At 39.3% G+C, this 23,503-nt stretch overlaps 1 protein-coding gene across 1 annotated transcript in view; it reads right to left on the bottom strand.

Moving 5' to 3' along the window:
- CLSTN2 (calsyntenin 2) overlaps positions 1 to 23,503 on the bottom strand; it is a 337,675-nt gene that overhangs the window by 192,427 nt on the left and 121,745 nt on the right. The gene's annotated exons all lie outside the window — the stretch shown is intronic.

The raw sequence follows: 23,503 nt of genomic DNA, 5'->3' as shown, positions 1-23,503 counted from the left end.
TTTGCCCTTGGGAATATTCCATTTTGGACAATATGAATAGAATATTAAAACATTCCCAATGGACTTATTTAACTAGTAGAGGGAAAATGTCTTCATAATTTCTGTCGTTGAAATGTTGACACAGTTTCAGCTAATCATCTCTTCTTCTAGCAAGTTATTGTTAGGTGTTTCTCATTGTATTATTTCCTTTCAAGTTATTTCAGCTTCTATAAGAATTCTATTCATTTACAGTCCTTGTTCAGAAGTATCACTTCCATTTGCCTCTAGGCTCTCTTGCTATAACAGAAATCCTGAGAAGGAAGGTAAGAATGTGAAAATGATGCATAAATTTGCATGGTAGTTATAAGACCGAGAAAAACCACAGAGCCTAGGGCTTGCCGATCAGAAGGTCAGTGGTTCGAATCCCTGCAATGGGGTGAGCTCCCGTTCCTCGGTCACAGTGAAGGGAGAGATTTGCCAAAGGTATTATTGAGCTAATTTTGATCCCATCGTTCGCATTGTCTGCATTGTATAATTCTGATTCATATTCCATGGATGCTTTTCTTCTTAAAATGCTTTCCTCTTTGCCTCTCTGTGTGTCAAAGTGTAATGTAAGCAAAAGGAACAGTGAGACAGCTTGCTATCAAGGCCGAATAGCTGGCCTTGTCTAGAGAACAGAATGAGAGGCAGAGAGGGACTTATTATCAGCGGATGAGGCACTTCCAGCTGACGCATGAACTTGCCTTACTGAAGGCTGACAGCTTGGCTGAGTTTACATTGTCAGCATGTGTTTATGAGAAGGACCGGACACAGGAAGATCCATATATGTCTTTCTAACCTATGACCCTCTTGTGTGCGCACTCCTACAGAGTGGATTCCTGAGGAGGGGGGAAGGAGCCCAAGAAGTGTATAAGAATCTTTGCAAATTTGTCTTTCTTTTACTCTTGTCACCAGGAGTCTCTCTATATAGAGATCAAACTCTTTCTCTGGATTCAACCCTCGGTGTCGTTATTGACTGTCTCTGTCCCTGCCTGGGCGCAACTTAAGGACCTTTATTAAGCCAATAAGGCTACACCAGCTCCTGCCAACCTAGCAGTTCAAAAGCACATCAAATAGGGACCGCTACAGTGGAAAGGTAAACGGCATTTCCGTGTGCTGCTCTGGTTCGCCAGAAGCGGCTTTGTCATGCTAGCCACATGACCTGGAAGCTGTACGCCGGCTCCCTCGGCCAATAATGCGAGATGAGCGCGCAACCCCAGAGTCGGTCACAACTGGACCTAATGGTCAGGGGTCCCTTTACCTAGTTATAAGACTGAGAACAAGACACCAATAGAAATGCTTGTTGCTCAGATATTGCTGACAGCTAGCATTTCCCTTAGTTACAGAATGGTGCTGCAATGTTCTAGGAGGAGAAGAGAAAAGACTGCCACATGGGTAGCTATGTTGAAAACTGGTCAAGCACCCCATATTCATTCAAATATTAGAGGAAATAGAGGACATTTCCTAGGCACAATCTGCAAGCACACCATAATATTCCTTACCAAATATTGGAGAAGGAAAGCTAGGCTTTATGCATGTTCAGGAGAACAGCAGCATAATTTTAGATCAATAGAGTTAAACTAGGAGTTTTCCCAGGTCAAAGCATCTAAGGTTTGAGTCTCAGCACCCTTTTTCTTTCTTTCTGAAGCACTAGAACAGAAATAAAAATAGAAAGAAGAGAGGTTTGGGGGCAAGAGGAGTACTGGAAATCAGTTCAATTTTGGTTTTTTAGGCAGACATGGGCAAATTTATGTAACATCATCAGTTCCTGTAAATCCTTAGGCCAGCCTTGCCTGATTTGGGCTGATCCAAAAACAAATCAAACAAAAAAATTCAATGCTTCAAACATCTAAAAATGTTTGAATGGCAAATAAGCCATTCAATGCAACTTAGTGTCATTAACAGCCCCAATAGGATTATTATTATTTTGCTGGTGCCTCCACACAGTGATCAGTTTTACTGAAGTGACATTAAACTTTGATTAATGAATTATTATTTTTCTATGTCAATTTAAAACAGAGTTAAATAATAGTTGTATTAATTTAATCATCCAATAAAAAGAAATGTTACCCTCTTAAATCTCCAATTAAACTTTGCTACATTCATCTACCTCCAACATCAGCAGGGCAAGGAAGTCATAAAAGGAGCTGACACTGAGTTCTTGTAAGCAACTGTTGCCTATAATATAGCCTTATTAAAGCTCTTCTCTTTACAGTATTATGCATCTTAAGGACATTTTAATTACATAATTAGCATTTGAACAAAATTGTAACACCAGCTTTTTCATTGGGCTCCCATTGCCTCTTTATTTCATTACTGTGAAACATGGCAATGAAATGTGACTCACTGAATGCTAACAGCTAAAAGCGGAATGCACTAAAAACTCACATAAAATAGTATCTTAGTCTGCTTTTGAGTATCTTGACTAAGCAGTTTTTGGCTGGAACTGTAGGGAAGTATGTAATCTCTTCAAGCAGGGTTACCCAGAACCCTGATATAAAAAGAGTAAGCTTGTATTTTAGCTCCTTGAAACTACCTGCACATACTTTTATTATTTTGCAAGTTTGGACTCATGCTTGGTACATTCCCAGATGAAAAACTGTAAGGTCAGGACTTGGAGTCCATAGAATGAGAGTTTGAAAAATCAAGTTCTTTAAAATACATTAAGCATATGTGTTTATTTTGCAAGCCACATAACCCTTTCCTATAGTACCTCCCACTTGAACTTTATCCTCCTAGCCCTAGGATAACATGAGATCTGAGTGACAGAGAAACAGGTGGACAGTGTGCAAGATTTTAAAAACAAAAAATCCACCAACCTGTAGAAAAGGAAAAAAACTCCTTGGGTAAGTCCTCAAAATAGCCCACTGTGCATGCTCAGGAGCCATGGAATGCTGACTCCCCTCTTTTTGTTTTGTTTTAGGGGGTGGAAGATGGAAAACTGGAGAAGGGATGGATTGAACTACCGTGTTTCTCACAAAATAAGACGTGCCTATAAAATAAGCCATGGCACGATTTTCTCAAGGCAATAAAATATAAGGCACCCCCCAAAATAAGACATGCTGGGGTACCGGTACTATACCATGCTGGGAGCAGGTCCGGATGGCGCTTCCGTAAGGAACAGGAAAAGGAAGATGCCTGTTCTTGCCGGAAGCGGATGCGCAACGTGCACCGTGTGGAGCTCAGATGGAGTAGGAGCCAGCAGAAGCTGCAGCATGCCCCGCGCCGAGCCCCGACCCAGCAGGACCCTGTGCGACCCGCAGCTTGCGCCAAGTCCCGACCCAGCGGGACCTGGCAAGGGCAGCAGTGCGCGTCGAGCCGAGCCCCGACCCAGCCGGAGCCGGCAAAGGCAGCAGCACGCGCTTTGCTGAGCTCCAACCCGGCAGCGGGATGCGGCAAGAGCCGCACCGCGCACCACTTGGAGCCCCGACCCGGCGGGACCCAGCAGCGTGCCTTGCTGAAGCACCAACAAAGCGCCCAGCAGCGCAGCAGCAGCCAGTTCCGGGCGCCGAGCCGCAGCAGGAAGAGGAGGTAATTTTTTTAAAAAATAAGACACCCCCGAAAATAAGCCATAGGCTTATTTTCTTGAGTAAAATAAATATAAGACGGTGTCTTATTTTATGAGAAACACGGTATCTGAAATTCTGAACAGGTAGCATTCCACAATGCAAAAATTAAGCCTTAAAAAAAGAAAAGAACCCTTAGGTAAAAGAGCAGAAGCTGAAAGACACATGGTGATCGGTACTTAGGAAAATTCAAACTCATTTCTAACCTGTTGCTCATAGGAGGATGCTATGGACCAGCCATAACTAATACGGAAGAAGACCAATAGGAGGGGCTCTTATTATAGTTTTAAACCAACCTTCCTCAACATGGTGCTCTTCAACATTGTTTTGGTCTACAACAGGCATCCCCAAACTGCGGCCCTCCAGATGTTTTGGCCTACAACTCCCATGATCCCTAGCTAAGAGGACCAGTGGTCAGGGATGATGGGAATTGTAGTCCAAAATATCTGGAGGGCCGAAGTTTGGGGATGCCTGGTCTACAACTTCCACCAGTCCTGCTGTTCTGACCTGGTACCTGGTCAAACTTCCTTTTCTTTTCATTTTTCTCTAGTCTCTAGCCCACAGAATGCCCTGAATTTCTACTCTTCCATGAAGTGCCTGCCCAAGTCCATGGCTATCTTTCAGCTGTCCTGAGATCCTTTGAGGAAAGGAGGGATGTGATGATGACGATATAGAATAGCCTTCCCATAAATGATGATCTAGCACGGAAGAATCTGCTTTATGCCTGTCCCAAGACATTTCGGTATTGCACATTTCTTACAGATCACTGAAATCACTTTTAAACAAAGGACTGTTTAAATAAAGTCTGCCTAACATCTGTACAGTAAATTAAGAAGACAAAGTAAGAAAACATTTTATAGGCAAATTCTAGCCCTTTTGCATGGGGCCAGGAAATGAAAGTGCATAACTACACTTGATTCCACAGCAGATGTCCAAGCCACACAGCCTTCTCAGCCCTATTATCTCCAAATGTCATTGAACTACAACAACCATTACCCACTGGCCATGCTGGCTGGGGATGATAGGCTTTGTAGTCCCACAGTATTTGGGGACCTAAAGAAAGCTGCACAGGAGTGTGGGAGGACTGTATTCCTAGAGCCTGAATGTCAGTGTCAGCAGCAATGCATGGGGACAATAGATTAGGACAAGAGAGGAAGGGCAAGAAGAGTTTAATTACCAACAAAGTTGTCCATTTTGCATATTTTTTGCTAGCAGTGTGACCATCAAGAGTCTCGTGAGACTGAAAAAACTGGGTTCTCATTTACAATAACAACCTAAATTAGCTGCTCCATAAGCAAAAAATACTAAATCATGAAGTTACAGTAAACGGAGCTCTATAGAGAGAAAGCTTATCTCATCAAGTGATTTAACAAATGATTGCATATATTGTAATTACAAACACATAAAATGAAATAGATGTACCATTTATTCTGTTATAGGCAAGCTTTATGACCTATAACTTAAAAAAAATGGTTCTTCAAATTATATCCTACTTAACTGTAATCAAAGCAACTTTTTAAAGCATACCATCCAATATTTGATATGTAAGAGAATGGTAAAAAAAATAATAATGATTTGTTAGGATTCACAGATACTTTAACAACATGAAAAGCTATTTGGCTTACATGATCAAATATGCCATTCGATATTTGGTATATAAGATTCCTTACTGATAGATAGGTGATAAAACAATCTCTAGTGCAAAATAATTAAGTCTTTTAAATGACTAATTTTTAAAATAGGTATCACTTTTTAAAAAATACATTTTATACTGTATGTTTAAGAGAACAGTATGATATTCCAGAGCATCAATAGTGAAAATGAAACATTGAAACAGCTTCTACTGCCTAACGGAATAATCATGCGCATTCAAGGGTGATGTGCATTGAACAGCCACCACTGATTGCATTAAATGGAGTAAAAATTGTGGGTACTGATGTGTGGAACATAGAACAAGCTCTTTAAACAGAACATGCAAGACTGTGGATGAGAGAGAGAAAATGCTACAGAATGTTGTTGTTTTTCATGTGACAGGTAGCCATAGAAGGTGCACAAATATTTAATTGTAAAGAATCTGGAATCTAAGGAAGTTTTGTATATCATGGGAAATTATTGTCTTTATTCAGAGGCCAGTTTGTAACCTGATGCACAAACTGTACCCCTGTGCTTGTTGCAATGTGCAACACTCATCATAATGCCTGTCTGTAAATTTAATAAGTAAATACTGCTTCAACAATGAAAGTGTATTGCCAGCATGTTTTTGTTCATTATTCTTTAAAGAATTAAGCCTTCAGATTCTCTGTATTTTTAAATTTTATGAAGTGGCAAAGGTAAAATATTATTTGCTATTACTTCAAAAAGTACTTTAGAAACACAGAAATTTTCCCCAAGGAAAAGAAAAAGATTTAAGTATCAAACACTGTATTTTACATAAATTTCTACAAAGTAATTTATAGATGTCAGGGCCTTAAACAGTCGTTTCTTGAAGCTTCTACTCTTCAACATATTTCAGTTGGGTGTTAACGGCAGTTATATGCTAAATAAATTGCCAAATAGTACTCAATCATTCTGAAGGTTTTATGCCAGTGTATTGGATATGTCTGCATTTAAATCCTGAGGAAAAGTATTAACAACTGAAAGCCCAATTCCACTCTTATATTTAAGCTACCCTAGAAAAATTGCTTGCTAAGGGTTAGAGGCATATTTTATGATATAAGCCAAATAGCCTTTAATACTGTTAAAGAACCTGTGACTCCAAGCAAATTGATTTTTGCCCACAACCATCGAACTGTGGACATGGTTGGATATAAGTGAAGTTCAAGTAATCAAGCTAGCCTAACATTAAAAGAAGAAAAAGTGGCCTTAAAGAAGGAAATGAGTTTTAGTAATGCAACATTTGGATATTGAATTATCCCGTCATAAAACATGTTGGACAGGAGCTATACTTGAAAAAAACAGAAATAAACACTTTATGCTTCATTCTGTAAAGATATTTTCAATGGATTACGGCTTGCGATTGTTGCATTTGGAAAAAAAAAGAACATCAGCATGTCTTATTACCATTTATAACTTAAAAGATATAACTCTGAAAACTTGGTGTAATGAACTCTGGTCACATTTATCTGCATTCATGTATTATGACTTTGAATACAATCTTTTAATGTATTTGAATGACTTGTAATACAACTAAAGTAAAGAAAACAACATCAGGAGAAACATCAAACTCAGTGGGCATAAATTCTGCAACATTCTTTTTTATTGCTGGAATATTTGTTTTGATATATGTTTTCCTGTTTATCAGAATGTTACCTGACCCACTCAGGGTGAGTGCCTGCCGTGGGGTCTATGGGTGTGTTGAAGAAAACCTCCATGGGTGAGAGACAGGTGGAAAGTGTATGCAATGCCCCAGGAGAGCAGTGGAGGGGCTGTGGCTGGGTTGGTTGAATCTGTCAATTTTATTGTCGGTATTCTATTACTGTGATTAGGGGCGAGTTGGGGGGATTGTGTGTCTGGGAAAGGGGCAGGAGAAGGAGGGGAGCTGCCATCCTCATGATGGTGGGCCAAGGGGAGAGATGGAGGTTGGGCAAATGTATACAGAGTGGGTTGGGCTAGTTACATCAAAACTCTTGCTTGCACGCGCACACACGCACACACACACTGCTTCACCCATAGTATTTCAGAATCTGTGGGTGCTGGTCAGCAGATCTGCCCATAATAAAGCACTTATCATCCACAGCTTGGTTGTGGTTGAGTGCGCCAACATGTCATGGATATGTTATTTGTTTCATAACGTTTATTTACCACTTGAATGTAGAAAACCTCAAAGTGGTGTATACCAGAGACCTCAGTGATTTAGCCGGATGACACTATGATAAGACAGCTTTGTCAGCCTGGGTACTTGGTGCAACATCATTCTAGGACAGACAAATGTTTATTGAATATATCCAGTGCCAGGAAACTGATCTGCAGCGTGTCTAGGTTTGATGGGCTATTTGTAGTGTTGAGCCAGAAAGTTGTTAAGTGTTCCATCAACTCTTCAGCACTACAACCTTTCTAACCAAGTTAGTGAATGTAGACCACCCACCTTTCAATAATCCGGCACCCAATAATCTGGAAAAAAAACACAGGATTGAAACCTGCTTTCTGTTTGGACAAGCCAGCCAGTTCCTACTGGGGATCCACTGGTGTACCCTAACAAATGAGGACTGAACTCCCTGCACAACTACTCATAATATTCAAAGTGCTGACTTACTTAGACTTCAAATATCTGAAAGGCTACCTCATTCCTCCCTCTCAAGTGTTAAGACCAGCAAAGAGGGCCCTCTGGGTAGTTCCACCACTCTCAGAAGTTTGGGAGGTAGCCGCTCGGGAGAGGGCATTCTCTGTGACTACACTAAGCTATGGAATTCCATTCTCACAGAGGTGCACCTGAAGTTTCCATTTTATAGTGACGACTTATTATAATTTTAAATTGTTGTAGCCTGCCTTGGGACATTAATGTGGAAGGGTACAGATGAACAGTCATCATAAACAACAAAAGAAACTAAACTAGATTCAGAAAGATCTGGCAAACCTTTCCCAAAGAACAATCAATACAATCTTTCTGGGATAGACCATATGAGAGGCAGTTGTGACAGAGTTAATGCCCTGATTATTGTGATTTGCTAGAGCAGTCCTGATTTTCTGTTCCTTTCTAGGCTAACATTGCAATCCCACAGTGTTCAGCTCCCTCCCTTGGTCTTGAGAAGCTAAACTTCTTAGTGAAATAGGATGTATTTTGCATGCACATGAACAGTACATGCACAGCTACAATTTCATGTTTTTTCAGTTGGTGAGTTTTAACTTGGACTGTTAACAATATAATGTAGGGCTTAATAAGAAGCATTAACCTAAGGAACATGTACTCATATTGTTTATAACTTTCCACATTTAAAGCACAGCTATGAAACAGCAAATGTAGAATACTGTAATCAAATTTCAACTTTATTTTTTACTCTTAATTAACTTATTCATTAAGGCATTCAAAGCATTTCTTTACCCAAAGGGAAGAAAGAGATGTGAATTATGTTTTGTATTAATATTTTGAAGTCTATACTCTTTAAGGAGTCTTAATGGGGGGAAACAGATATTTTCTAAGTAAACAGATTTGACCTTTAGGTTTTCATCAACTACAAAGGAATACATTGTGAAGGACACTGACAGTATAGATACCCCACTTTTTATAAAAATAAAAAAAGCCCAGAAAAGTTTTTATCAAAAGCTAATTCAAATTGCTTCTTCCACTGTTCTAAACACACTGTAAATGGAATGCAGATGAAATTAGACTTAGGTCACTTTGACAAATGATACCAACATGCCCCACCCTCACCCTCTGTAGTGTGGTTTCTGGTGAATTTATTAATATGGTCCCTGTAGCATGAAACATGGGATATTTCCTACCACAAATAACAGTAAATGGATGGTGCTCAGACTTTCTTGTTCCTGCTGAGTGTCTCCCAAAATACATACCTCTGTGCAGAAGCTAATTTAACACTTGGTTGCTCATTTATCAATTTCATATACACACTTTTGAATGTCAAAGGTCCCCAGAACTGCATAAAAATCTGCCAAAGTAAACTCACCAAATGAGCCCATCCTGGAGCTAATACTTGCTGAGCAAGGACAGGAATGTTATTAAGTCTGCTTCTTCCAACGGGCCTGAAGATGTGCCAGTGCCATGGATCTATGATAATGTGGTGGCTGACGAAATGAGTGGAGCTTGGAATGTAGTCGAAAAAGCAACTGTATGTGTGCAGAAGGTGGGAAATTGCAACTCAAACCAAAGGATGGCTCCAAATAGCCATACCAACAATTGTTCCTTCCGCAGACCCACCATCTGGATTATGGAGAAAGCTAGAGAGTTCCAGAAAAACGTCTACTTCTGCTTCATTGACTATGCAAAAGCCTTTGACTGTGTCGACCACAGCAAACTATGGCAAGTTCTTAAAGAAATGGGAGTGCCTGATCACCTCATCTGTTTCCTGAGAAATCTCTATGTGGGACAAGAAGCTACAGTTAGAACTGGATATGGAACAACTAATTGGTTCAAAATTGGGAAAGGAGTATGACAAGGTTGTATATTGTCTCCCTGCTTATTTAACTTATATGCAGAATTCATCATGCGAAAGGCTGGACTAGATGAATCCCAAGCCAGAATTAAGATTGCCGGAAGAAATATCAACAACCTCAGATATGCAGATGAGGAGGAATTAAGGAACCTTTTAATGAGGGTGAAAGAGGAGAGCACAAAATATGGTCTGAAGCAGAAAGTGAGGAGGAATTAAGGAACCTTTTAATGAGGGTGAAAGAGGAGAGCACAAAATATGGTCTGAAGCTCAACATCAAAAAAACCCAAGATCATGGCCACTGGTCCCATCACCTCCTGGCAAATAGAAGGGGAAGAAATTGAGGCAGTGAGAGATTTTACTTTCTTGGGCTCCTTGATCACTGCAGATGGTGACAGCAGTCACGAAATTAAAAGACGCCTGCTTCTTGGGAGAAAAGCAATGACAAACCTAGACAGCATCTTAAAAAGCAGAGACATCACCTTGCCAACAAAGGTCCATATAGTTAAAGCTATGGTTTTCCCAGTAGTGATGTATGGAAGTGAGAGCTGGACCATAAAGAAGGCTGATCGCCAAAGAATTGATGCTTTTGAATTATGGTGCTGGAGGAGACTCTTGAGAGTCCCATGGACTGCAAGAAGATCAAACCTATCCATTCTGAAGGAAATCAGCCCTGAGTGCTCACTGGAAGGACAGATCCTGAAGCTGAGGCTCCAATGCTCTGGCCGCCTCATGAGAAGAGAAGACTCCCTGGAAAAGACCCTGATGTTGGGAAATATGGAGGGCACTAGGAGAAGGGGACGACAGAGGACGAGATGGTTGGACAGTGTTCTCAAAGCTACGAACATGAGTTTGACCAAACTGCGGGAGGCAGTGGAAGACAGGAGTGCCTGGTGTGCTATGGTCCATGGGGTCACGAAGAGTCGAACATGACTAAACGACTAAACAACAACAACTGAAATGACCATGTGATAATTCAGGGGGATGTGTGGGACCCCTCATGTGAGGGATTCCACATTAAAATAATATACCATCACTCACTGGGACACTGTATGGGGGGAAATGGCTACCCCCAAGTAGCAAATAAGAATGTTCATATTTATATTTATATTTTAAATATAAATGTCCTCCCAGGGATGTTTCCAGCCCTATTTCAACCCATGTAGTAGGATGTAAAATAAAGAGAAAACAAAGTTAAAATGTAGCCCTTGAGCCACATTACCTGCATTTTTTTTAAAGAATATTCTGCTATAAGCAGGAACAACAGGCCTGGAAGGCTGTATATACTGTTTTTCTGGAAAACTGAGTTAGCCTATTTTAAATGTGGGGGACTGGAATTATTATTTTTACTACTACTACTATTACTACTACTACTGAATTGGACTATTTAATAAGACATTGTTTTTTTCCAATAACATTAACTCTTTCTTCACTGCAGGCCATTTCGGAACCAACCACACTTAGATTTATAATTTACAGATGTTTCAAAGCTATGTTCCGCTTCCCTTCTCAAAGACTGTGATTGTGAGGTAGTGCTACTTGAAACCTATGGGAATTAGGATAAGAAGTGACGGTGTTTGGGTCCAACAAAATGGGTTTTGGACAGAAATGTAGGAATAATTTCCAAATATTGAACTCAAATTACAGCATGCTATAACCTTTCTGACTGAGACCCCTCCACTAGTTGTTGCAACTTAACTGCAAGCAGGTAGAAATTATGATCAAGGATTCATCCTCTGTAAAGCAGACTATATTTCATCCGAAGGATCAGATTAGGTCTAGTGATTAGAGAATAATTTCATCCACTAGGGCTAGGGGAGTGTGACAGAGCGTGAGAATGGTATTGCCAGGCTCTGTTTCAAATGGAGAGCATCATTAATAAATCATAATCAAGGGAAATAGCCTAAAAGCAAGCACTCCCCAGAAATAGCAATTGTGAAAGTATATGTGATAAGTGCCCTGAAAAGTAAAACAATGTTTTTAACAATGTTGTGTGGAAATTCCAAGTGAAACTATGCATGGCAGAAGTTCAAATGCGGACAGCCAGGAACTGTGATACCCTTGAGTTCATTGCATTAAAAACATTTTATTGCAAGCATAGGAGCCAAGTCCTAGTGGCCGATGTACCTCCAGTCCCACCCATAAAATATTTGAGGGGCCCACCCCACTCATCCCCAGTGGTTGGGCATTCCCATTCAAATAGTGTGCATGTGCTATATCTTGTGATCAATTATGCAGGGTGGGGCTTACCTGGGCACCCCAATATTTTATCCAAGTTTGCACCCCTGGTTGCAAGTTCTATAGGCAACAACTGAAATCTCTCCTATATCTTTTTTGGTTTTTTTAAAAGAATAGCAAAATTTATTCTGCATAAACCCAAGGGCGTAGATCTAATTTTTAAAAGCTAGTGCAATGCCTTTTCATTTTTTACTGGAAATGGGTTGTTTAAATTTGACATCCGATTAGTTGTGAAACAGAAAGGTTCTCAGTCTGTTTGGATATACCACCCAAGGCCTTTCCAAAACTGATTTTCATTGTACTGAGATACATTTTTGGGTCCTATTTAAATTATACAGCTGTATCATTTGTCTATCAATATTATCACATTTGTGCATTTTAGTACTCTTGAAAAGTGTGATGAAACTGTCCATGTAGGGCATGGGATGCATCCAGGGACTCCCAAGTTTATTGATACAATTATAGTTGTATAGAATGGATAGTGACAAATGCAGCTCTCCAATGAGGAGTGCTAATGAAGTACACAGCAAAGAATAAAAAGCCCTCCTTGACTTATGAACAGTTAAAACCATGTCTCAGTGCTGGTACAGGTCATGTTAAATTAATGAAGCTAAATAACTCGCAGACAAACATGGAAATAATGTTAACAAAATAAATACAGCAAATATCAATTATTAGAGTATATTAACTGAAAGGAAGGCAACAATACTAATTTATATATCTTAAATGATTTGTCTATTGGATTCCACAATCTTTCGTCTTGGGATAGTAATACTGTATAGCCAATGCCAAATATTGAAAGACAGAGTAGTTAGTAAATTGTCAGAAAATGGTCAGCTTTGTAACTGGTTTTAAATATGCTATCTAGGACCACTTAGAAAGCAATGTTATACTGCAATTTTTTGCACTTGGATATTAATTTCTTTTTCAAATTCCTTGTGATGGATTCATTGTGAAATGTACAATAAAGGGATTGAGAGTTCCTAGGCAATAGTTTCTCCTAGAGATACTATGTATCAGGCATGCTTGAGAGACTTAGTGACAAGGAATTCCCTTTGGGAAAACCCAAATAATTGTACAAAAATCACAACTCCGATAGGAACATGTAACAAATTGTAAATGGATGTAGATTTAATGACAGAAGAAAATGATTTGTTGCCCTCAATGACTAACATATTACACTATGTCAGGGTTATATAACATTAAAATAACTGTGCTCACTACCTCCTAATATGAACAAAAACAATTTTGAAATAATTATGAGGTAAATGATCACAGGGTGGATGAAATGAGTGAAAAGTGAACTTGGTTAGAAGGATGAGGAAGGTCACTCTCTTTTGTACTGATGGATAAAAGAAGTTCTTACACATGCCCTTTTTTCTCCTTGAAAGATGAGTTTTCAATGCCACTGAAAAAGCAACATGTAATGGCCTAAGTGCAGAATACTAAAATATTAATTTCTGTGTCTTCAGCTTATTCTTGCTCACTGCCCACAACTGTGCAGTTACTTATTTTGGTTTGCTTGATAAAAAATTCATTTATTCTTGACCAGTGCTAACCATCCACAGAGAGAGCGAGAGATCGGCGCCTTTGCTCTTATGAATACTAATAGATACAATAATAATTGTAGTCATGTTTCCCTAGCCATTCTTAAAAAATTTAAAATCTGTCAGATTAAGCAGACAATGGGAGTACAAAACATCTAAAGGGCACCAGGTTGAGAAAGTCTGTAAAGATGTAATTTAATTTGTTTCTGTGACTGGTGTACTGTAACTATTATATATGATATTACTTACAAGAAAAAAACCTACAGTGCATTATCTCTTTTGAAATTTATGCTACAGTCGACATCAGAAAAGTGGCAATTGTGTCACTTCAATAGCAAAGCAACCTTGGCTGACCCCAAATTACCTGACACACTTCATCTGAACAGCCCTTAACTAAGACCACTCTGAAGGTAGCACTTTGAGGAGCTTAATGTGTGTTTTGTTTCCATGTAGTATAGTCGTGTATATTTAATAAGAGCAAAAGTAATAAAAAAAACCAACCCAAAACCAATAACAACCTATAATAGTGGAACCAGAGGTCATTTTCCATCTTGAAAGACAGACCTGAACAAATATACTGTGGTCAAAAAAGGTTGCTGGCTTTTCATTCTCTTAGTATAAAACGCAGTGTGGCATACTTTTAACACTTTTGGTTTTCTCCTCCAGCCATAAGAGCAGATTAGATAGTGCATATAGAAGACAAGCAACTCCTAAATTATTTCCTTTTGATTTTGTATGGTTTTTCTTTTCTTTTTTTAAAGTCGCTGCACTCTCCTTTCCGAAATCCCCTGCTGTTTTAAAAAGGGCAATTACTGAGAGAGTTCACAAAACCAAGTTTTCTGAGTGTCAGCCAGCAAACTCTTCCCTAAAATTGTAGTCATGTTTTCCTAGCCATTCTTATAAATTCTTGCACATGTCAAGATTAAACAAACCTTTGCTTTATATTAAAAGAGCAGCAAATGAAGGCACCAGCGGAGAGTGCCTAATTTCGCTCTGCCCCTTTTCGTGATGACTTTATGATTTTGGGGGGCTACTTCCAGGTTCGAAATGTAGCATGAGCGACCACACATCATTCAGACACATCTAAATCAGTTGTTGCCTGATCAGGCTGCTGCAAGAAACTGAAAGACACTTCTCAACATAGCACTACTATTCACAGTGCATGCTGCCTCGTTATCTCAAGTAAACATACCGTAGTTACTAAAAACAAGAATGCATACTTTATTAACCATCCTCAATATATGAACCTGCTATTGACCCAATGTTCCTTCTCCAATTCAACAGTGCAAAGAAACTTGTTTTGTTTTCTGAATTTTCACCACCCCTTCCCCTGGATTTTAGATTTACAAGCTAACTTCAAATATTCTACAGTACTGCATTTCATCAAAATTTAAAACAAAACTAGCTTGGTTGTCACTAATCAATAAACTGGTGTTTCTCATTCCAAGTAATTGGACAGGTCTGTCTATGAAACTGTTCAGCCTATCAGGATTATCAATACGTACACCAAAATTTAACAATTCCTCACCCTGCCATTATGGCTAGATGACAGACTGATTTTAGATAATTCCACAGACAGGTTTTAGTACTCAGCAGAGAAGGGTCTCAAGTGTGTCAACGAAGGAAGATTATACAGTATTGCACTACATTAAAGTTGAATATGTTCCTCTAAAGAGCCTGAGATCCTAAACATGTGCTGTCTTCCAGAAACTGCAAAAGGTCAGATGTACTGACAAAGCTTAAAGCTTTGAGCCTCAAGCAATTTAGAAGTGAGTGTACTGGGGGGATTGATGCCTTACCTGTAAATATCTTCTCCTATAGTGTGTTGTAGTCTTGTGGCTCAGCCATGGCACAGTTGTGTGTTGGGCGAGGCCAGCCAACCAGCCAAGTCTCAGGGGGGTACTTGCCTGGAGGCAGAGTCTGAATGCAAGGTTCAGTCCAGTCCTACGGTCAGGAGTATCTCAATTCAGTCAGACGGTCCAGGGGTCAAGAAAGCTGAGAGTCCAAGCTCACAGAAAACAAGATGCAGCAAGGTCTGTCCAGGAACAACAAATGTTGCCAGCAACTGGCTGAGGCTGGAAACCCTGCTTAGGAAAGCTGGAGCCAGCTGGTTCACATAAGGAGCAAGAAGGTTGATCAGCAGCAGGTGGAGTCACTCTGCCTTCTGCACCTTCAGGCTGCTGCTCAGCAGGTGAAGCCGATTCCTGGCCCATGACATTGTGCTAACTAAGTGACAAAATACAGGTGATCACATAGCTAGTGGGAGCAGGACAGTGAATGAGTTATTCTCATTGAATTTTCAAGATGCTGTCCATTGCTAACAATTCCAGTTATACTGAATTATAGTTATTCCTAATAATTATTAATTTTTATATTGGATCTGTTTGGTGAAGTGCTCTGAAGTGTATTAAATAAATGTATTGTGTAAAACTGATGCATCTAAATGTATTAAATGAGACAAACTCCCAGACATAGCCATGTTATTCCACTGCAGCAGAAAAACAGAGAGATTTAAATGTGCCACAGGACTAACAAATGCATTATGGAATAATGTTCTGTAGACTGGAACCCACTATCAAACACATGTCTCTGGTGTGTACATATATTTAATGTATCAAGGATACACATAAAACAATTATGTGACTGCTTCATGAGGGGTATGATTCAGGCTGTATGAGGCACAAAGAGAAGACACACAGTCAAATCAATATATGACATAATCTCCATAATCTTGATAAACACTCAGTTAAGAACATAAGTCATTTTTTGGATTGGATAAAGTGGTGTTCTTTTGAAAAATAAAACCACTTTGTTTCTCACTATCCTGGTTAATCATGTATCATCCACAACCTTGTCCAGTGCATGAGTCACTCTATCACCATTACATAATTAATTTAGTTATGAATAAATTAAATAACAATGCAGATCCTTAGGAAACTCAGTTAATAACCTCACTTAATTGTAAAAACAGTTAATTTATCCCGATCCTCTACTTTTGACCCTTTAGTCACATTTTCTTATTCCATGACATTTTCATATTTCTCTGGAGACTTTGTTCAGTATTTTTATATCTTGTTTAATATTAGTGTTGCATTCTTTTGAGCCAAACCTCTGATATGGGACGCTGCATATTTGTGTAAGATTAATCATTCTACATATGAGTCCCTTCAGAACTCAAATATATTCCTATCGACTTTCAGTTATACAAATCTGTATACAACTTCATCTCCTATTAGTTACTGATAGAATTCATCCAGTGTCTTCACACACACACACACACACACACACACACACGTACAGATCAGGTGTGAGTATCTGTCCAATTTCTTCTGCCCTGGAAACTAATGCAGGCAATTGGTATAGTCTCTCCTCTACAGCCCCCTTGCCCTCCTTAAGTAATCTTCTCACTCCATCATTTTAAAAATAGTGCAAGCACATCTGTGGCTAATTTCTTGCTTCTAATATAGTTGAAGAAGTTTTATTGTTTGTCTTAAAAATTCTAGCAATATACTTCTCAAAACTTTATCACGTGCCTTATTACTGACTCCTGGTTTTCTGGAATTTGCATTCTTCTTCATTTTAGGAAAGACTTCCACTTAGACTTCCTGTCTTTTATAGCTTCCTTGACTGCTCATTAACCATGCTGGAATTCTCTTAATATCTTTTGAATTTTTTCTTGGATTATTTTGTATTTTTTCTATTTAAGTTTCTCTTTACTGCGCTGTTAAATTCTCAGATCATCAACTGAATAGTTGTGAATGTGGTATTAGTATATTTCTGTATCACAGTTTGTCAGTTGTAGCCATGTACTTCATTTGATTTCTATGCTGCAAATTCAGCATTAAACAAAATGCTGCCTGTTTCTTTCTTGGCTCGTAACTTCTCTTCATTAAAATGATTGGAAGTCTTCCAAGTCTACCATGTCACTGAGCAACAGAAATGTTGTCAGAAATGCCTATTACACCTGTCAGGCACACTAACAAATCAATAATTTAGTAGAGTACCCATTCCCCCGCCGCCCCCCCCCCAAATAGTGTTTTTGATCAAATGACCAGTTATGAATATAAAATATAGTATACCCCAGATATAATATTCTTAATAAACAGTAGTAATTTTAGACATTTTGCTTCCTAGAGGTATAAACAGTGTGTCTTCAAAGGGACCATTGGAATACATGGCAATTTCACTCACGATTAGGATAGTATTTTTCTTTTCGGAAACTTGTGAATGTTAACATTTAAACATTTTAATGTTTAAAATCAAGTGACATTTTATCATTGGACTGCATAGGAAAAGAACTGCATAATTTCTAATTCGGGGTGAAGAATTTAAAACAAAATTTAGTCCCAAGATGGGGAAAAGTAAGGATTTAATATTATATAATATACATACAACCGATGAAAAGGAAACTTCTTACTGCCTGAAAGGAGCTGAATGAAGAAAACATGCTTAAATGTTTATGCTGTTTAGCATCTACATGAAACTGCTGAGTGGAGTAATCCAGAGTTTTGGAGTACATTGTCAGCAATATGCTGATGACAAGCAGTTCTCCTTTATATCTGCAGGTGTGGCAGTAGCTGTTCTGGAACACTGTCTTGTCTCGATAATGGACTGGATGAGAGCCAACACACTGAAATGCAATCAAGATGAGTCTGAGACACTAATTGTGGGTGCTTCCCTGGACCAGATGGGTGGGAGATTGCCTGCCCTTGATGGGGTTGCACTTCCTCTGAAGGAGCTTGGGGCTACTCCTGGATCCTTTGCTGTCACTTGAGGTTCAGGTGTCCTCAGTGGCCCAGAGTACCTTTCATCAGCTTTGGCTGGTGGCCCAGCTATGCCCCTATCTGGACAGGGATATCCTAACTTCTGTTGTCTATGATCTGGTAACCTCTAGGTTAGATTACTGCAACATGTTTATACATCGGGGTGCCTCTGAAGATAGTGCAGAAACGTCAGCTGGGGCAGAAGTTGGCAGTCAGGTTGCTCACCAGAGGAAGACTATATATATATTAAAAAAAATTTTAAAAAATTGTCCAGTAGCACCTTAGAGACCAACTAAGTTTGTTCTTGGTATAAGCTTTCGTGTGCATTCATTTGTGTATATGAAGTGTGCTTCATATACACAAATGCATGCACACGAAAGCTTATACCAAGAACAAACTTAGTTGGTCTCTAAGGCCCTACTGGACAATTTTTTATATATATTTCGACTGTGCCAGACCAACACGCCTACCTACCTGAATCCAGAGCAATACAATTTGAGTATATTACATTGATCCTTGCCTGACTATACTGCCTGCCAGTTAGTTTCCAAATCAAAGTGCATTCAGACTTATTCATTTAGAGTAGAACCACTGAAAACGGTGAGACTCAAGTTAGTTGTCACTTAAGCCCCATTGATTTCAGTGAGTCTACTCTAAACATTACTAAGGTTTGGATTTAGCCCAATTAATTTACCTGGAGAAGGAAATTATTTTGCACTGAATATTTTCATCCATAACCATTTTTAAAATAACTAGTGTGATATTTATAAGCCTACTTGACTTTTCTGAAAGCGCACTGGAGTCTAATTCATGTGCTACCATATAGAACCTTTTAAATGCTTAATCATCAATCAAAGTCAAAGAGGAACGACCTCAGATTGCAACTATATATTTATTTTTATAACCACAATAAATAACCTTTAAATAGCTATAACTCCACATTAATTTTCTAAAAACAATTATAGACTCAAATCAACATAGAAAACGGTTATGTGACACTAATTATTCTTTACCCTTCTATTTTTTAAAAATACATTCACATAAATTGTGACATTCTGGTATAAATCATATCCTTTTTTTAAAAAAAAAAATACAGCTACTGTGTTCCAATTGCAAGAAATATGTCTTTAATAAAAGCTGGATCTTTTATCCCTGTATATTTGATGCTGAAACAGTAGGCAGCTTCCTTATTTTTCAGGTAGTTTTGAGGACATGGAACCTAAGACTAGTGGTCCAGAGCCTGACACAGGACCATCACAGATTCAGTTCCCTACAGGTGAGGAAGTACTTACCTGCAAGGATTTTGGCACTTGGTGAAAATGAACTGTAAAAAGACACTCATAAATCCTCTTGATCTCTAGCCTTTGCTGGAGCAAGATGCAATTACAGTGGTACCTCGGGTTACTAACTTAATTCATTCCGGAGGTCCGTTCTTAACCTGAAACCGTTCTTAACCTGAGGTGCGCTTTCACTAATGGGGCCTTCCACTGCCGCCACACCACCAGTGCGTGATTTTTGTTCTCATCCTGGGGCAAAGTTCTTAACCCGAGGTACTACTTCCGGGTTAGCGGAGTCTGTAACCCAAAGTGTTTGTAACCTGAGGTACCACTATATTGTCCTGCCTTGCATGGATACCTGACATAGATGCATCAGAACAAGGGTGGCAGCTTCTTCTGGAACTTGCAGTCTAGCTACCTGCCTCTTCATCTTTCCCTCTGGACAGCCCTTCCCTGTTGACCATCTCTCACTATGCCCCAGGTATCATCTCTGGCTTTCTATCCAGCTACATTCTCTTTGTGACTTCCTTTTCTCCCTATCCACCTACAACTTGCCCTCTAAAGGGCCTTCTTTAAAGGTGCATATCCTGGACCATCTTTCCCTTCTCCATTTGCCACAGCCCATTATGGTCACTGGACTCATCGTTCTTCAGTGTGCAGTCTCTCACAGCCTTGCCAACTCTGATTACACAGCATCAAGGGAGAAGCAGTACCCTGAAGAGAGCCCTGGCAGTTTCCCATGTTAATTAATTGCCTTTTTAAAATTTCATGCAGCTTTCTAAAGCTCATGGACTCTCACTAACCAATGCCCAAATATATAAATCTGATGTTCTGTAAATGCAGAAGAAAAGATTGAAACAAGACTACCTGCTTATTTTGGTGCTACTACAAGCATGACACTGAATAAGTAAATATGATATTGATGGTTAACATCACTTGGAAACATCTTAAGCTTGCCCCCAAATTAACAGGCTATTCTTATGCTAGTAGTAAAAAATTAAGCTGCTTGCTTAAACAAACAAACAAATATCAGTGTCATTGTGAGTGAATATTTTAAGTGTTTTTGTTATACACTCTTCTCCAAACAAACCAAAATAATGGCACATAAAAATTAATTATCTTATATACGTTTTCAAGGTTCACCAGGGACATCTGGCCTTTGATTACTATCATGTGATTATAGACAACATCAAGAATACTTATACATATATACAAGGTAATAAAATCTGGCTCTGAACTGTTGCCAAAGTACTCACTCAACTCAGTCTAGTCATTTTGCCAAGAAGAGTTAACTAAAACAGTCAATTTCCTCTCAGCTGTCCCAACTGCACTTCTCACTGAATTTCAAATGAGCAGAGACATTTTAAAGTACTGGCTGCCAAATGAAATGGAAACAATGGACATAAGAAATTGATATTCATAATTTTTCGTGGTAGGCCATGTTAAATGGGTAGGTGCTTTTTAAAGTTGGTGATTCTGGTGTGGGGGAATATTTGTTCAACTCTCCTTGAAGCCTTTCCAAATATTATGGTTTTAATTTATTTCTTGCAGCTTTTATCACACTGAGAAACACTGTTAATCATACCGTTTCAGTTCTCACTGAACATGACTGACAATGCTAATAGTGTATGTGTAAGTATATAGATTCTGTAGGGCATGACTGGAGGCATGGGCCACACCCACACCATACATTTAAAGCATTTTATTCCACTTTAAGTGCCATGGCTTTTTCCAAACAATCCTGGGACCTCTGGTTGGTTAAGGGTCTCCTAACAACTCTCAGCTCCCATTAAAAAAAAAAAAACTACATTACCCATGATTCTTTGAGGGAGGGGCCTAAAATGACCATTTTGCTCTGGGCCTCTTAGAATCTTAAAGGGCCTTGGAAAGATGCTCTACTGCACTTGAACAGTTCACAGCTTACAGACTTAACTCTCCCTGTTCTGGTGGTGTTCTTTGGAAATTGTTTACAGGCCCAGCCAACTCTTTGTACTGGTTGTGTGATACGGCAATTAGGTGTGATATGAATAAAAAAAAGCCTAAAAGATTTATCCACAACAAACCTAATTTTTACTAAGAGAAAACTGAATGTAGTATAGAAAAATGCACCCATTGTTTGGTCCCAGCTCCTGCCAACCTAGCAGTTCGAAAGCACGCCAAAAGTGCAAGTAGATAAATAAGTACCGCCCCGGCGGGAAGGTAAACGGTATTTCCATGTACTGCTCTGGTTCACCAGAAGCGGCTTAGTCATGCTGGCCACATGACCCGGAAGCTGTCTGCGGACAAACACTGGCTCCCTCAGCCTATAGAGCGAGATGAGTGCCGCAACCCCAGAGTCGTCCGCGACTGGACCTAATGATCAGGGGTACCTTTACCTTTACCTTTAAGTATGGTCTGGGCTCCTTCCCTACGTAAGCCGGTACTTAACAGTCAAGCGATTTCCAACCATCTCTGTGAAAGATCCTTTATATCCTCTGAATTGTTTTAGATTTCTCTTCCATCTCTCTTTCTGCCAGATTTCACTTCTTTCTATTCCTCTCCCATCTCTTGCCCAATTAGAAGGGCTATAGAGTTAGTGTTACAATTAAATTTATCTTAACTGTAATTTATTTGGCTTCTTTTCCCCCTTTCAGTTTCAAGAGCAGGATGAAATCTATGTCAGTTATTGGGTTGAACTCTTGACTCTCTTGTCAACTTTTTAACCTCTTGGTCAGAAAATCTTCTAGAAGAGAAAGCAACCATTTTACAAGAAAAAGAAAGGGGGGACATAAAACAGGGGAGCAATTACATTCCTTCACACTTGCCAAAGTGGGAGTCTGGCTTGTCGGTCGTAATTTAAAAAGGAGGACCAAACAGCAAGATTCAGCAAGTACAGAGAAAGAGTAATTGGAACATGTACCTGATAGGGATAACTTTTCTTCCCATAGGTTCATCCACCAGGAGCTGACCCAAAAGTTTTGCTTCATTATCTCACATCTTTTATTGCCAGACCTGCTGTGCAGCAGCAGTTTTATTACACAGTTAATTGGGGGGGGGGACACCCAGAATATTTGAATACAGAAATAGAATACTAGAATACAACTGTCCTATTAAACATCAAATGGGAAAAGTATAGCTTACATCCGGTGTTCAAAATCAGCCTAGCAGCAACATTCTGATTTTCAATAGGAAATTAAATGAGATTTTTCAGAAGATTTGAATGTGTGTTTAAACTTTATTCTAGGGTATCTTCTTCTCTGTCTTGAATTGTCCATTTCCATCCATTTCATTGGATGACTCTGGGTTCTAAGCAAAGGAGAAAAACTTTCCCTCAACAAACTGTTATCATGAGTTTGGGGCGTTAAACTGCATGCCAGACCCCTCTAATCCCTGGATCCAGCAAGTGTTAAAACCAAGGCTTCTAATTCTTGGAATAGCCAGGCTAGCCTCCTGGTGAGGTTATAGCCTAGGTGATAAACAATTAAGGGGGATTAAAGGTCTGGTTGTGAGACAGCAACAAAAAAAAGCCAGAGTTTGAAGAAGAGTGACCTAGAGGTAAAGCAACAAGCTGGAGAGGGAGTCAGAGCAATGCTTGAAAACAATGTTTGATTTCTGTTTGAATCTAAGGCTGTGTCTATGGGAGAAACAAGATCCTTTTGGGTCATTAATGCGGTGAACCCTTCCATCTCAGGCTCAGGTTGTACATAAACCAACGTCTGCTGTACATCATTTCCAAAAGAAAAACATGAACCCTGGGTAAGTGCCTGAAACCCCTGGAATATCACGCTGTTGAGAGATTAGGGAGGCATGCAACAATACTTTCTTCCACAGCATGTTTAATGTCCTCTCTTCCTGCCTTTTTTCTAAACTGAAAAGCCCTAAGCCTTGTAACCATGTGTGATTTCCCCACACACTTCATGTTTATCCATCAAATATTAGGAGCAGAGCATTTTCCAATCACGGCATACTTTTTCTAACACTTCAGTCTAGTGATCTTCCAGACAGTGGCTG

The sequence above is a fragment of the Zootoca vivipara genome, chromosome 5 (genome assembly GCF_965207765.1).
Source record: "Zootoca vivipara chromosome 5, rZooViv2.hap1.1, whole genome shotgun sequence".
NCBI lineage: Eukaryota > Metazoa > Chordata > Lepidosauria > Squamata > Lacertidae > Zootoca > Zootoca vivipara.
This window is presented reverse-complemented; position numbering and strand designations above follow the sequence as displayed.